The sequence below is a fragment of the Pleurodeles waltl genome, chromosome 4_1 (assembly GCF_031143425.1).
Source record: "Pleurodeles waltl isolate 20211129_DDA chromosome 4_1, aPleWal1.hap1.20221129, whole genome shotgun sequence".
NCBI lineage: Eukaryota > Metazoa > Chordata > Amphibia > Caudata > Salamandridae > Pleurodeles > Pleurodeles waltl.
The window spans coordinates 39,725,261-39,740,763 of record NC_090442.1 but is presented as its reverse complement, the minus strand read 5'-3'; the positions used below and the strand labels follow the sequence as shown (position 1 = coordinate 39,740,763).

Sequence of the window (15,503 nt, the reverse complement as noted above, 5' to 3'; positions counted from 1 at the left end):
TCTGAAGAGCAGATTGATCCCCGGGTACTTCACCAAGTAGTTGCAGTAGACAACTCTGAGCGCCTCTGCAGAGTGGCGCAGGTTCCCTTTGAATGGGGGGGGGTCTCAGGTTCCTGGAAAGTAGCTGTGAGTCCAACCATGCCTGTTGATTGTTTGCTAGGCAACGACCTGGAGGATTCCCCTTGGAAGGAGGTGGAACACAGGTCTCACTTGGAGATGTTGGGTCTGCCTGGGTGGGTATGCGTATCCACCCGGTCTATGGCAGCCAATCAGGGTAGTCAAGAGCCCCTGGAGCCTGAAACAGTGGCCCAGGGGACCGCCAAGAAGAGGAAAGGCAGGAGGCGCGGGAAACCCGCCCCAGAAGTTCCCACGGTCCGGGAGGAGGCAGAGCCTGAGGGTGATGCCCCGGAACCTACAGGGGAACAGGTGGCTGAACTGGGGGAGGTCCCTGAGCTGTCGCAGTGGCAGCAGGAAGGGGGACCCACCAGGGAAGTATTCTGCACAGCGCAGAAGAAATGCCCTACTCTTGAGGGACTGCGGCAGCAGGCTGCAGCCCAGGCGGCTGGCGGGGCGCCAGGTACTCACCTGATTTATTGGGAGGATGGCCTCCTGTATAGTGAGCCTAAGGTTCCTGAGCCGGGGTCAGCTCGTATGCTGGTGGTACCCCAGGGCTTCAGGACCTTCCTACTGGGTTTGGCTCATGATGTGCCTTTGGCAGGACATCTAGGGCAGGACAAGACCTATAAGAGGCTTGTCTCCCACTTTTACTGGCCCTTGATGAACAAGCAGTCAGCTGCTTATTGTAGATCTTGTCAGACTTGTCAGGCAAGTGGCAAGAGTGGGGGGAAATGCAAAGCTCCCCTCCAACCTTTACCGGTAGTCAGTACTCCCTTTGAAAGGGTAGGAATTGACATTGTGGGGCCTCTGGATCCCAAGACAGCCCTGGGCAACAGGTTCATCCTGGTCTTGGTGGACCATGCCACACGGTACCCAGAAGCTATTCCTCTAAGGACGGTCACCGCCCCCGTGGTGGGACGTGCCTTGATGGGGGTTTTTACCCGCATGGGGTTCCCCAAGGAGGTAGTATCTGATAGGGGTACAAACTTCATATCCACTTATATGAAGTCTCTGTGGAAGGTGTGTGGGGTAACCTACAAGTTCACCACCCCTTACCACCCCCAAAGTAATGGTCTGGTTGAGAGATTCAACCGCACCTTGAAAGGCATGATTCAGGGCCTGTCAGAGCCCTTGAGGCGTAAGTGGGACGTCCTCTTGCCATGCCTTCTGTTCGCTTACAGGGAGGTGCCTCAAAAGGGACTTGGCTTTAGCCCCTTTGAGCTCATCTATGGCCACCCTGTGAGGGGACCGCTCAGTCTGGTGAAGGAGGCTTTGGAGAAAGCTCCTAGTAAACCACCCCAGGATGTATTTAGCTACATGCTGGCACTAAGAAACCAGACTGCCCGCTTCAGGCGTCTCGCTCAGGAGAACCTGGAAGCAAGCCAGGAGGACATGAAACGGTGGTACGACCAGAATGCCACTCTGGTTGAGTTTCAGCCTGGACAAAAAGTGTGGGTCATGGCACCAGTAGAGCCTAGGGCTCTCCAAGATAAGTGGACTGGGCCTTTTGAGGTGGTGGAAAGAAAGAGCGAGGTCACCTATCTGGTAGACTTGCAATCCCCCAGGAACCCCTTGAGGGTCCTACATGTCAACCGCCTCAAACCACACTTTGAGCGAACTGAGCTATCCATGCTCCTAGCGACAGATGACGGGGTGGAGGAAGAGAGTGAGCCTCTTCCTGACCTCCTGTCTGCAGGAGAGAAAGATGGGTCTGTGGAGGGAGTGATCCTCTCCCCCTCCCTGACTGAGGAACAGCAGAGGGACTGTCGCCACGTGCTGGGACAGTTCGCCTCACTGTTTTCCCTGATCCCAGGAGTCACACACCTGTGCACACATGATGTGGACACTGGGGACAGTACACCTGTTAAACATAAGGTTTACAGGGTGACTGACAGGGTGAGGGCTTGCATTAAGGAGGAAGTCTCCAAAATGTTAGCCCTAAGGGTTATTGAGCACTCCAGCAGTCCTTGGGCCAGCCCAGTGGTCTTGGTCCCAAAGGCTACTGCTCCTGGTGCCACTCCAGAACTTAGGTTCTGTGTGGACTACCGGGGTCTCAATGCGGTCAGCAAGACTGACGCACACCCCATCCCCCGAGCTGATGAGCTCATTGATCGGTTAGGAGCTGCCAAGTACCTCAGTACGTTTGATTTAACATCTGGGTACTGGCAGATTGCCTTAACTGAAGGGGCAAAGGAGAGGTCAGCATTCTCTACCCCCGATGGGCACTTCCACTTCAATGTGATGCCCTTTGGGATGAAGAATGCCCCTGCCACCTTTCAGAGGTTGGTCAACCAGGTGTTGGCAGGACTGGATGAGTTCAGTGCCGCCTACCTGGATGACATTGCTGTGTTTAGTTCCACATGGGAGGAACACCTGCAACACCTCTGGAGAGTGTTAGAGGCCCTGCAGAAGGCAGGCCTCACTATTAAGGCGAGCAAGTGCCAAATAGGGCAGGGTTCTGTTGTGTACTTAGGACACCAGGTGGGGAGTGGCCAGGTGGCACCCCTACAGCCTAAGATTGACACGATTCTGGCTTGGGAGCCTCCCAAGACCCAGACTGAAGTGAGAGCCTTTTTAGGTCTCACAGGATACTATAGGAGGTTCGTTAAGGGATATGGTACCATTGTTACCCCCTTAACTGAGTTGACTTCTAAGAAGCAACCCAAGAAAGTGATCTGGACAGAGGCTTGCCAGAACGCTTTTGATGCCCTGAAGGCTGCCATGTGCACAGCACCTGTGCTGAAGGCACCTGACTACTCCACGGAGTTTGTTGTACAGACAGACGCCTCAGAGCATGGTATTGGAGCAGTACTCTAACAGCTGAATGAAGAGGGCCTAGATCAACCCGTAGCCTTCATTAGCAGGAGGTTACTACCCAGGGAACGTAGGTGGAGTGCCATAGAACGTGAAGCGTTTGCTGTGGTCTGGGCACTGAAGAAGCTAAGACCCTACTTGTTTGGGACTCACTTCCGAGTTCAGACCGACCACAGACCCCTCAGATGGTTAATGCAGATGAGGGGTGAGAACCCAAAACTGTTGAGGTGGTCCATTTCCCTACAGGGGATGGACTTTACGGTGGGACATCGACCCGGTACAGAACACGCCAATGCTGATGGTCTGTCCAGGTTCTTCCGCCTTAGTGATGAGAACTCCCATGAGGTTGGGTAGTTGCTCCCCACTTTTAGCTGGGGGGGACACGTGTTAGACTTTTCATCCTTGGCGTGGTCTCCCTTAACTTTTTGCCTCTGTTCCCCAGGTTGTTGATGTGTGCTGGACTCTGATTTTGCTGTTTTTGTTGCTCTGGGCACTTTACCACTGCTAACCAGTGCTAAAGTGCAAGTGCTCCTGTTTAAATTGTATATAAGTGGTTCATCCATGATTGGCATATTTGAATTACTAGTAAGTCCCTAGTAATGTGCACTAGAGGTGCCAGGGCCTGTAAATCAAATGCTACTAGTGGGCATGCAGCACTGGTTGTGCCACCCACATAAGTAGCTCTGTAATCATGTCTCAGACCTGCCACTGCAGTGTCTGTATGTGTATTCTTACACTGTAAATTCGACTTGGCAAGTGTACCCACTTGCCAGGCCTAAACCTTCCCTTTCCTTACATGTAAGGCACCCCTAAGGTATGCCCTAGGTAGCCCCAAGGGCAGGGTGCAGTGTATGGATAAGGTAGGACAGATAGTAATGTGGTTTATATGTCCTGACAATGAAATACTGCCAATTTCGTTTTCACTGTTGCAAGGTCTGTCTCTCTCATAGGATAATATGGGGGCTACCTTTAAATATGATTAAAGTGTAGATTCCCCTAGAGAAGAGATGGACATGTGGAGTTTGGGATCCCTGAACTCACAATTTGGAAACACTTCTGGAATCAAGGGGAACCTCTGCCTGGAGAAGAGCTGATCGCTGAGGAACAAGTGCTGCCCTGCCTGTGACTGTGCTTTGTGGAGCTTTCCTGCAGTGCTGCTTCTGCCAGAGTAAGAGGGCAAAGACTGGACTTTGTGTGCCTTCCATCTTGAAGAAGAAATCTCCAAGGGTTTGATGTAGAGCTTGCCTCCTGTTATTGAAGTCTCAGGGATAGCAAAGACTTCTTCCTGCCAGCACCTGGAGTCTCTGGAGAGACCCCTACTCTGCTCTGTGGTGCCCTTCCAGTTCCTGGGACCCTGAAAGGAGAGGCTGGCAGCCTAAGGACAAAAATACACGCACCGAGCGCCGTGCGGAGAAAAGATCGACGCGAATCCGATCGCGGCTGAGAAAACGACGCGACGCCGGCTTCGCAGCTGAGAAACGACGCCGCAGGAAACGCGACCGAAGAATCGACGCCCGGAGCAGGAGAAACGACGCGCAGCATCGCTGACGAAGGCTGAGAGATCGCAACCTGCGCCGCGGGACTTTCGGACCGTCGCGTGGCTGGCTGTTTCGACGCGCATCGCCGTGCCGAGTTGTTTTCGACGCATATAACCGTGCAGGGTTATTTTCGACGCGCACAGCCCGTGCGGGGTTATTTTTGACGCAAACCAGGTACATTTACACACTAGCAGCGCTAGTGTGTTGTTACAACTACCTAAAGACTCTTTTTATTTTAAACCTTTTAAAAATCATAACTTGACTTGTGTATGTTGGATTTTTGTCGTTTTGGTCTTGTTTTGTCTAGATAAATATTTCCTATTTTTCTAAACTGGTGTTGTGTCATTTTGTAGTGTTTTCATTAAGTTACTGTGTGTGTTGGTACAAATACTTTACGCCCAGCACTCTGAGGTTAAGCCTACTGCTCTGCCAAGCTACCAAGGGGGTAAGCAGGGGTTAGCTGAGGGTGATTCTCTTTTATCCTAACTAGAGTGAGGGTCCTTGCTTGAACAGGGGGTAACCTGACTGTCAACCAAAGACCCCATTTCTAACACGGAGGTTTAAAATGGTCAGTTTAATTAAAGACAGAAAAGTGAAACGAATGACTGCAGAAATACTGTATGTGGCCATGAACTGAGATGAAAGGATGATTTTGGAACTCTGTCTTGCAGATTACCCTCAATGCCGCAATGGATAGGGCACTACTCTCACAGACCAGGGTGTGTAAGTTTAAGTCTATCGGAGGTGCACACCCTGAACTAATACATTTTTGCTGAAACCTAATCATATTGTTTACTCTTCCTCGTAGCAGCTTGCCAGGGTGATAGTATATTGCAACAGAACCATTCCACTTCTTCACTGAAAAGAGTCATGCTGGTTACCCAAATGTGCAGCGTGTCATTTTATACAACTTTCTTTATTGAAATTAAACTTGGACTCACTTGAAATATTCTCTTTCAAAATGAATGTTTTGAGCTGCTGTGAATTTTATTTCTAGAGGTGGTGACAGGCTTTCAGGTACGTGCTTAGGTCAAGGCCCTGTTCATGTCACTTGTATAAGCTAATTCAGGGAGCAAATTAGCAAGTCAATAAATGGGAAGTCTGAACTACTGTCAAAGCAGTTTCATTCTCTTTTCAAATAATCCAAAAATACCATTGCAGCATAAAACAGAGTATTCAATAAAAGAAGAAGGAGGATTAACGGCAAAAAAGCACAGCATAAGATATGAAACTTTGGAAATTATCTAGATATTGTTTGAAAAAACTCCTTTGATGGAAAGAAGATGAAGAACGGTATGGGATCCTGTCCTGCGCACCTGTAATTGATATGTTCCACATCCATTCATACCACCTAACCCTAAACACCCAAACATATTGCATTCTGTGACCATGTGGCCTAATGGATAAGGTGTCTGACTTCTGATCAGAAGATTGAGGGTTCGAGTCCCTTCATGGTTGAGTCTTTTTCTCACAGCACCCAACTTATCTTTACATACAAACTGGAAACACACTCTTACAATACTCCTTTCACTCTCACTCATTAAGAAAGCCCAATGCAAACTGCACAATCAGTCACGTTATGCCTTCAGCATTGCTACTTTTCTGTCTTTCTGCCATACCAAAGTACCTCTTCATAAATGCCACGGATATGCAATACGTATACAACAATATGACATGGCGCAATCATTCTGAACAGAACTGTGGGTAGATTCATTGCAGGGAGTGTGTGCGTGCAGAAAGCAGAAACTATGCATGGGTAGAAGCTGTATGATTTTCTCCAGGAATAATGCAAATTGTCCCTCAGAAAAAGTATAGTACTAGAGAAGAATCATAAAGGATTGACACAATTGCTGCCTTTGCTGTTGCCCAAGTTGTGTAATCTGTCAAGGACTGGTCTCTTGCAGATTGAGGCACCTAGTTGCGATTGTGTGGTATAAATCACCCTTACAACCATTTTTGCTATAAACTTGAGATCTTTCTGATATACTATCTCACAGACTTCTTATGAATGAGGAACTCTGAAATTGTCACATTCCAATTTGTACGTCCTTAAAACTCTGCTGGTTATTCAAATGGGCAGATTGTTTTTTAACTTCCTTTCTGTCTTGAGATGTAGTTATATTGATACAGAGGCATAATTATTGAATGATATATATTGGTTTGATTGAAATATGTTCGTAGAGGTGGTGACAGGCTTTCTGTGTCTGTCTGAGAGCAAGGACAGGTTAACGTCTTTTTCCAAGAGCAGTTTGTTGTGAAAGGTATCAGACAAAGGAGTATGTATTGTGATGTGGTTCTCTGACTGCTTCTGTCCACTTGCCAAAAGTTCCAAGGTCCTATGATAGCACAAAAACTGTAAGATTGAAGTGGTGTGTGCCGGAGGTTTAAAATGGTCAGTTTAATTAAAGACAGAAAAGTGAAACGAATGACTGCAGAAATACTGTATGTGGCCATGAACTGAGATGAAAGGATGATTTTGGAACTCTGTCTTGCAGATTACCCTCAATGCCGCAATGGATAGGGCACTACTCTCACAGACCAGGGTGTGTAAGTTTAAGTCTATCGGAGGTGCACACCCTGAACTAATACATTTTTGCTGAAACCTAATCATATTGTTTACTCTTCCTCGTAGCAGCTTCCCAGGGTGATAGTATATTGCAACAGAACCATTCCACTTCTTCACTGAAAAGAGTCATGCTGGTTACCCAAATGTGCAGCGTGTCATTTTATACAACTTTCTTTATTGAAATTAAACTTGGACTCACTTGAAATATTCTCTTTCAAAATGAATGTTTTGAGCTGCTGTGAATTTTATTTCTAGAGGTGGTGACAGGCTTTCAGGTACGTGCTTAGGTCAAGGCCCTGTTCATGTCACTTGTACAAGCTAATTCAGGGAGCAAATTAGCAAGTCAATAAATGGGAAGTCTGAACTACTGTCAAAGCAGTTTCATTCTCTTTTCAAATAATCCAAAAATACCATTGCAGCATAAAACAGAGTATTCAATAAAAGAAGAAGGAGGATTAACGGCAAAAAAGCACATCATAAGATATGAAACTTTGGAAATTATCTAGATATTGTTTGAAAAAACTGATTTGATGGAAAGAAGATGAAGAACGGTATGGGATCCTGTCCTGCGCACCTGTAATTGATATGTTCCACATCCATTCATACCACCTAACCCTAAACACCCAAACTTATTGCAGTCAGTGACCATGTGGCCTAATGGATAAGGCGTCTGACTTCGGATCAGAAGATTGAGGGTTCGAGTCCCTTCATGGTTGAGTCTTTTTCTCACAGCACCCAACTTATCTTTACATACAAACTGGAAACACACTCTTACAATACTCCTTTCACTCTCACTCATTAAGAAAGCCCAATGCAAACTGCACAATCAGTCACGTTATGCCTTCAGCATTGCTACTTTTCTGTCTTTCTGCCATACCAAAGTACCTCTTCATAAATGCCACGGATATGCAATACGTATACAACAATATGACATGGCGCAATCATTCTGAACAGAACTGTGGGTAGATTCATTGCAGGGAGTGTGTGCGTGCAGAAAGCAGAAACTATGCATGGGTAGAAGCTCTATGATTTTCTCCAGGAATAATGCAAATTGTCCCTCAGAAAAAGTATAGTACTAGAGAAGAATCATAAACGATTGACACAATTGCTGCCTTTGCTGTTGCCCCAGTTGTGTAATCTGTCAAGGACTGGTCTCTTGCAGATTGAGGCACCTAGTTGCAATTGTGTGGTAAAAATCACCCTTACAACCATTTTTGCTATAAACTTGAGATCTTTCTGATATACTATCTCACAGACTTCTTATGAATGAGGAACTCTGAAATTGTCACATTCCAATGTGTACGTCCTTAAAACTCTGCTGGTTATTCAAATGGGCAGATTGTTTTTTAAATTCCTTTCTGTCTCGAGATGTAGTTATATTGATACAGAGGCATAATTATTGAATGATATATATTGGTTTGATTGAAATATGTTCGTAGAGGTGGTGACAGGCTTTCTGTGTCTGTCTGAGAGCAAGGACAGGTTAACGTCTTTTTCCAAGAGCAGTTTGTTGTGAAAGGTATCAGACAAAGGAGTATGTATTGTGATGTGGTTCTCTGACTGCTTCTGTCCACTTGCCAAAAGTTCCAAGGTCCTATGATAGCACAAAAACTGTAAGATTGAAGTGGTGTGTGCCGGAGGTTTAAAATGGTCAGTTTAATTAAAGACAGAAAAGTGAAACGAATGACTGCAGAAATACTGTATGTGGCCATGAACTGAGATGAAAGGATGATTTTGGAACTCTGTCTTGCAGATTACCCTCAATGCCGCAATGGATAGGGCACTACTCTCACAGACCAGGGTGTGTAAGTTTAAGTCTATCGGAGGTGCACACCCTGAACTAATACATTTTTGCTGAAACCTAATCATATTGTTTACTCTTCCTCGTAGCAGCTTCCCAGGGTGATAGTATATTGCAACAGAACCATTCCACTTCTTCACTGAAAAGAGTCATGCTGGTTACCCAAATGTGCAGCGTGTCATTTTATACAACTTTCTTTATTGAAATTAAACTTGGACTCACTTGAAATATTCTCTTTCAAAATGAATGTTTTGAGCTGCTGTGAATTTTATTTCTAGAGGTGGTGACAGGCTTTCAGGTACGTGCTTAGGTCAAGGCCCTGTTCTTGTCACTTGTACAAGCTAATTCAGGGAGCAAATTAGCAAGTCAATAAATGGGAAGTCTGAACTACTGTCAAAGCAGTTTCATTCTCTTTTCAAATAATCCAAAAATACCATTGCAGCATAAAACAGAGTATTCAATAAAAGAAGAAGGAGGATTAACGGCAAAAAAGCACATCATAAGATATGAAACTTTGGAAATTATCTAGATATTGTTTGAAAAAACTCCTTTGATGGAAAGAAGATGAAGAACGGTATGGGATCCTGTCCTGCGCACCTGTAATTGATATGTTCTACATCCATTCATACCACCTAACCCTAAACACCCAAACTTATTGCAGTCAGTGACCATGTGGCCTAATGGATAAGGCGTCTGACTTCGGATCAGAAGATTGAGGGTTCGAGTCCCTTCATGGTTGAGTCTTTTTCTCACAGCACCCAACTTATCTTTACATACAAACTGGAAACACACTCTTACAATACTCCTTTCACTCTCACTCATTAAGAAAGCCCAATGCAAACTGCACAATCAGTCACGTTATGCCTTCAGCATTGCTACTTTTCTGTCTTTCTGCCATACCAAAGTACCTCTTCATAAATGCCACGGATATGCAATACGTATACAACAATATGACATGGCGCAATCATTCTGAACAGAACTGTGGATAGATTCATTGCAGGGAGTGTGTGCGTGCAGAAAGCAGAAACTATGCATGGGTAAAAGCTCTATGATTTTCTCCAGGAATAATGCAAATTGTCCCTCAGAAAAAGTATAGTACTAGAGAAGAATCATAAACGATTGACACAATTGCTGCCTTTGCTGTTGCCCCAGTTGTGTAATCTGTCAAGGACTGGTCTCTTGCAGATTGAGGCACCTAGTTGCAATTGTGTGGTAAAAATCACCCTTACAACCATTTTTGCTATACACTTGAGATCTTTCTGATATACTATCTCACAGACTTCTTATGAATGAGGAACTCTGAAATTGTCACATTCCAATTTGTACGTCCTTAAAACTCTGCTGGTTATTCAAATGGGCAGATTGTTTTTTAAATTCCTTTCTGTCTCGAGATGTAGTTATATTGATACAGAGGCATAATTATTGAATGATATATATTGGTTTGATTGAAATATGTTCGTAGAGGTGGTGATAGGCTTTCTGTGTCTGTCTGAGAGCAAGGACCGGTTAACGTCTTTTTCCAAGAGCAGTTTGTTGTGAAAGGTATCAGACAAAGGAGTATGTATTGTGATGTGGTTCTCTGACTGCTTCTGTCCACTTGCCAAAAGTTCCAAGGTCCTATGATAGCACAAAAACTGTAAGATTGAAGTGGTGTGTGCCGGAGGTTTAAAATGGTCAGTTTAATTAAAGACAGAAAAGTGAAACGAATGACTGCAGAAATACTGTATGTGGCCATGAACTGAGATGAAAGGATGATTTTGGAACTCTGTCTTGCAGATTACCCTCAATGCCGCAATGGATAGGGCACTACTCTCACAGACCAGGGTGTGTAAGTTTAAGTCTATCGGAGGTGCACACCCTGAACTAATACATTTTTGCTGAAACCTAATCATATTGTTTACTCTTCCTCGTAGCAGCTTGCCAGGGTGATAGTATATTGCAACAGAACCATTCCACTTCTTCACTGAAAAGAGTCATGCTGGTTACCCAAATGTGCAGCGTGTCATTTTATACAACTTTCTTTATTGAAATTAAACTTGGACTCACTTGAAATATTCTCTTTCAAAATGAATGTTTTGAGCTGCTGTGAATTTTATTTCTAGAGGTGGTGACAGGCTTTCAGGTACGTGCTTAGGTCAAGGCCCTGTTCATGTCACTTGTATAAGCTAATTCAGGGAGCAAATTAGCAAGTCAATAAATGGGAAGTCTGAACTACTGTCAAAGCAGTTTCATTCTCTTTTCAAATAATCCAAAAATACCATTGCAGCATAAAACAGAGTATTCAATAAAAGAAGAAGGAGGATTAACGGCAAAAAAGCACAGCATAAGATATGAAACTTTGGAAATTATCTAGATATTGTTTGAAAAAACTCCTTTGATGGAAAGAAGATGAAGAACGGTATGGGATCCTGTCCTGCGCACCTGTAATTGATATGTTCCACATCCATTCATACCACCTAACCCTAAACACCCAAACATATTGCATTCAGTGACCATGTGGCCTAATGGATAAGGTGTCTGACTTCTGATAAGAAGATTGAGGGTTCGAGTCCCTTCATGGTTGAGTCTTTTTCTCACAGCACCCAACTTATCTTTACATACAAACTGGAAACACACTCTTACAATACTCCTTTCACTCTCACTCATTAAGAAAGCCCAATGCAAACTGCACAATCAGTCACGTTATGCCTTCAGCATTGCTACTTTTCTGTCTTTCTGCCATACCAAAGTACCTCTTCATAAATGCCACGGATATGCAATACGTATACAACAATATGACATGGCGCAATCATTCTGAACAGAACTGTGGGTAGATTCATTGCAGGGAGTGTGTGCGTGCAGAAAGCAGAAACTATGCATGGGTAGAAGCTCTATGATTTTCTCCAGGAATAATGCAAATTGTCCCTCAGAAAAAGTATAGTACTAGAGAAGAATCATAAAGGATTGACACAATTGCTGCCTTTGCTGTTGCCCAAATTGTGTAATCTGTCAAGGACTGGTCTCTTGCAGATTGAGGCACCTAGTTGCGATTGTGTGGTATAAATCACCCTTACAACCATTTTTGCTATAAACTTGAGATCTTTCTGATATACTATCTCACAGACTTCTTATGAATGAGGAACTCTGAAATTGTCACATTCCAATTTGTACGTCCTTAAAACTCTGCTGGTTATTCAAATGGGCAGATTGTTTTTTAACTTCCTTTCTGTCTTGAGATGTAGTTATATTGATACAGAGGCATAATTATTGAATGATATATATTGGTTTGATTGAAATATGTTCGTAGAGGTGGTGACAGGCTTTCTGTGTCTGTCTGAGAGCAAGGACAGGTTAACGTCTTTTTCCAAGAGCAGTTTGTTGTGAAAGGTATCAGACAAAGGAGTATGTATTGTGATGTGGTTCTCTGACTGCTTCTGTCCACTTGCCAAAAGTTCCAAGGTCCTATGATAGCACAAAAACTGTAAGATTGAAGTGGTGTGTGCCGGAGGTTTAAAATGGTCAGTTTAATTAAAGACAGAAAAGTGAAACGAATGACTGCAGAAATACTGTATGTGGCCATGAACTGAGATGAAAGGATGATTTTGGAACTCTGTCTTGCAGATTACCCTCAATGCCGCAATGGATAGGGCACTACTCTCACAGACCAGGGTGTGTAAGTTTAAGTCTATTGGAGGTGCACACCCTGAACTAATACATTTTTGCTGAAACCTAATCATATTGTTTACTCTTCCTCGTAGCAGCTTCCCAGGGTGATAGTATATTGCAACAGAACCATTCCACTTCTTCACTGAAAAGAGTCATGCTGGTTACCCAAATGTGCAGCGTGTCATTTTATACAACTTTCTTTATTGAAATTAAACTTGGACTCACTTGAAATATTCTCTTTCAAAATGAATGTTTTGAGCTGCTGTGAATTTTATTTCTAGAGGTGGTGACAGGCTTTCAGGTACGTGCTTAGGTCAAGGCCCTGTTCATGTCACTTGTACAAGCTAATTCAGGGAGCAAATTAGCAAGTCAATAAATGGGAAGTCTGAACTACTGTCAAAGCAGTTTCATTCTCTTTTCAAATAATCCAAAAATACCATTGCAGCATAAAACAGAGTATTCAATAAAAGAAGAAGGAGGATTAACGGCAAAAAAGCACATCATAAGATATGAAACTTTGGAAATTATCTAGATATTGTTTGAAAAAACTGATTTGATGGAAAGAAGATGAAGAACGGTATGGGATCCTGTCCTGCGCACCTGTAATTGATATGTTCCACATCCATTCATACCACCTAACCCTAAACACCCAAACTTATTGCAGTCAGTGACCATGTGGCCTAATGGATAAGGCGTCTGACTTCGGATCAGAAGATTGAGGGTTCGAGTCCCTTCATGGTTGAGTCTTTTTCTCACAGCACCCAACTTATCTTTACATACAAACTGGAAACACACTCTTACAATACTCCTTTCACTCTCACTCATTAAGAAAGCCCAATGCAAACTGCACAATCAGTCACGTTATGCCTTCAGCATTGCTACTTTTCTGTCTTTCTGCCATACCAAAGTACCTCTTCATAAATGCCACGGATATGCAATACGTATACAACAATATGACATGGCGCAATCATTCTGAACAGAACTGTGGGTAGATTCATTGCAGGGAGTGTGTGCGTGCAGAAAGCAGAAACTATGCATGGGTAGAAGCTCTATGATTTTCTCCAGGAATAATGCAAATTGTCCCTCAGAAAAAGTATAGTACTAGAGAAGAATCATAAACGATTGACACAATTGCTGCCTTTGCTGTTGCCCCAGTTGTGTAATCTGTCAAGGACTGGTCTCTTGCAGATTGAGGCACCTAGTTGCAATTGTGTGGTAAAAATCACCCTTACAACCATTTCTGCTATAAACTTGAGATCTTTCTGATATACTATCTCACAGACTTCTTATGAATGAGGAACTCTGAAATTGTCACATTCCAATGTGTACGTCCTTAAAACTCTGCTGGTTATTCAAATGGGCAGATTGTTTTTTAAATTCCTTTCTGTCTCGAGATGTAGTTATATTGATACAGAGGCATAATTATTGAATGATATATATTGGTTTGATTGAAATATGTTCGTAGAGGTGGTGATAGGCTTTCTGTGTCTGTCTGAGAGCAAGGACCGGTTAACGTCTTTTTCCAAGAGCAGTTTGTTGTGAAAGGTATCAGACAAAGGAGTATGTATTGTGATGTGGTTCTCTGACTGCTCCTGTCCACTTGCCAAAAGTTCCAAGGTCCTATGATAGCACAAAAACTGTAAGATTGAAGTGGTGTGTGCCTGAGGTTTAAAATGGTCAGTTTAATTAAAGACAGAAAAGTGAAACGAATGACTGCAGAAATACTGTATGTGGCCATGAACTGAGATGAAAGGATGATTTTCGAACTCTGTCTTGCAGATTACCCTCAATGCCGCAATGGATAGGGCACTACTCTCACAGACCAGGGTGTGTAAGTTTAAGTCTATCGGAGGTGCACACCCTGAACTAATACATTTTTGCTGAAACCTAATCATATTGTTTACTCTTCCTCGTAGCAGCTTGCCAGGGTGATAGTATATTGCAACAGAACCATTCCACTTCTTCACTGAAAAGAGTCATGCTGGTTACCCAAATGTGCAGCGTGTCATTTTATACAACTTTCTTTATTGAAATTAAACTTGGACTCACTTGAAATATTCTCTTTCAAAATGAATGTTTTGAGCTGCTGTGAATTTTATTTCTAGAGGTGGTGACAGGCTTTCAGGTACGTGCTTAGGTCAAGGCCCTGTTCATGTCACTTGTATAAGCTAATTCAGGGAGCAAATTAGCAAGTCAATAAATGGGAAGTCTGAACTACTGTCAAAGCAGTTTCATTCTCTTTTCAAATAATCCAAAAATACCATTGCAGCATAAAACAGAGTATTCAATAAAAGAAGAAGGAGGATTAACGGCAAAAAAGCACATCATAAGATATGAAACTTTGGAAATTATCTAGATATTGTTTGAAAAAACTCCGTTGATGGAAAGAAGATGAAGAACGGTATGGGATCCTGTCCTGCGCACCTGTAATTGATATGTTCCACATCCATTCATACCACCTAACCCTAAACACCCAAACTTATTGCAGTCAGTGACCATGTGGCCTAATGGATAAGGCGTCTGACTTCGGATCAGAAGATTGAGGGGTCGAGTCCCTTCATGGTTGAGTCTTTTTCTCACAGCACCCAACTTATCTTTACATACAAACTGGAAACACACTCTTACAATACTCCTTTCACTCTCACTCATTAAGAAAGCCCAATGCAAACTGCACAATCAGTCACGTTATGCCTTCAGCATTGCTACTTTTCTGTCTTTCTGCCATACCAAAGTACCTCTTCATAAATGCCACGGATATGCAATACGTATACAACAATATGACATGGCGCAATCATTCTGAACAGAACTGTGGGTAGATTCATTGCAGGGAGTGTGTGCGTGCAGAAAGCAGAAACTATGCATGGGTAGAAGCTCTATGATTTTCTCCAGGAATAATGCAAATTGTCCCTCAGAAAAAGTATAGTACTAGAGAAGAATCATAAACGATTGACACAATTGCTGCCTTTGCTGTTGCCCCAGTTGTGTAATCTGTCAAGGACTGGTCTCTTGCAGATTGAGGCAC

General features: G+C 43.5%; 4 non-coding genes across 4 annotated transcripts; all 4 read left to right on the top strand.

Moving 5' to 3' along the window:
- The first annotated feature begins 5,854 nt into the window (after window positions 1–5,854).
- Window positions 5,855–5,927, top strand: TRNAR-UCU (transfer RNA arginine (anticodon UCU)). Its single transcript has one exon. It is a non-coding gene; the product is annotated as a tRNA-Arg (tRNA).
- Window positions 5,928–7,678: 1,751 nt separating this feature from the next.
- Window positions 7,679–7,751, top strand: TRNAR-UCG (transfer RNA arginine (anticodon UCG)). The gene has a single exon. It is a non-coding gene; the product is annotated as a tRNA-Arg (tRNA).
- Window positions 7,752–9,502: 1,751 nt separating this feature from the next.
- On the top strand, window positions 9,503–9,575 carry TRNAR-UCG (transfer RNA arginine (anticodon UCG)). Its single transcript has one exon. It is a non-coding gene; the product is annotated as a tRNA-Arg (tRNA).
- A 3,575-nt stretch (window positions 9,576–13,150) lies between these two features.
- On the top strand, window positions 13,151–13,223 carry TRNAR-UCG (transfer RNA arginine (anticodon UCG)). The gene has a single exon. It is a non-coding gene; the product is annotated as a tRNA-Arg (tRNA).
- The last annotated feature ends 2,280 nt before the right edge of the window (window positions 13,224–15,503 follow it).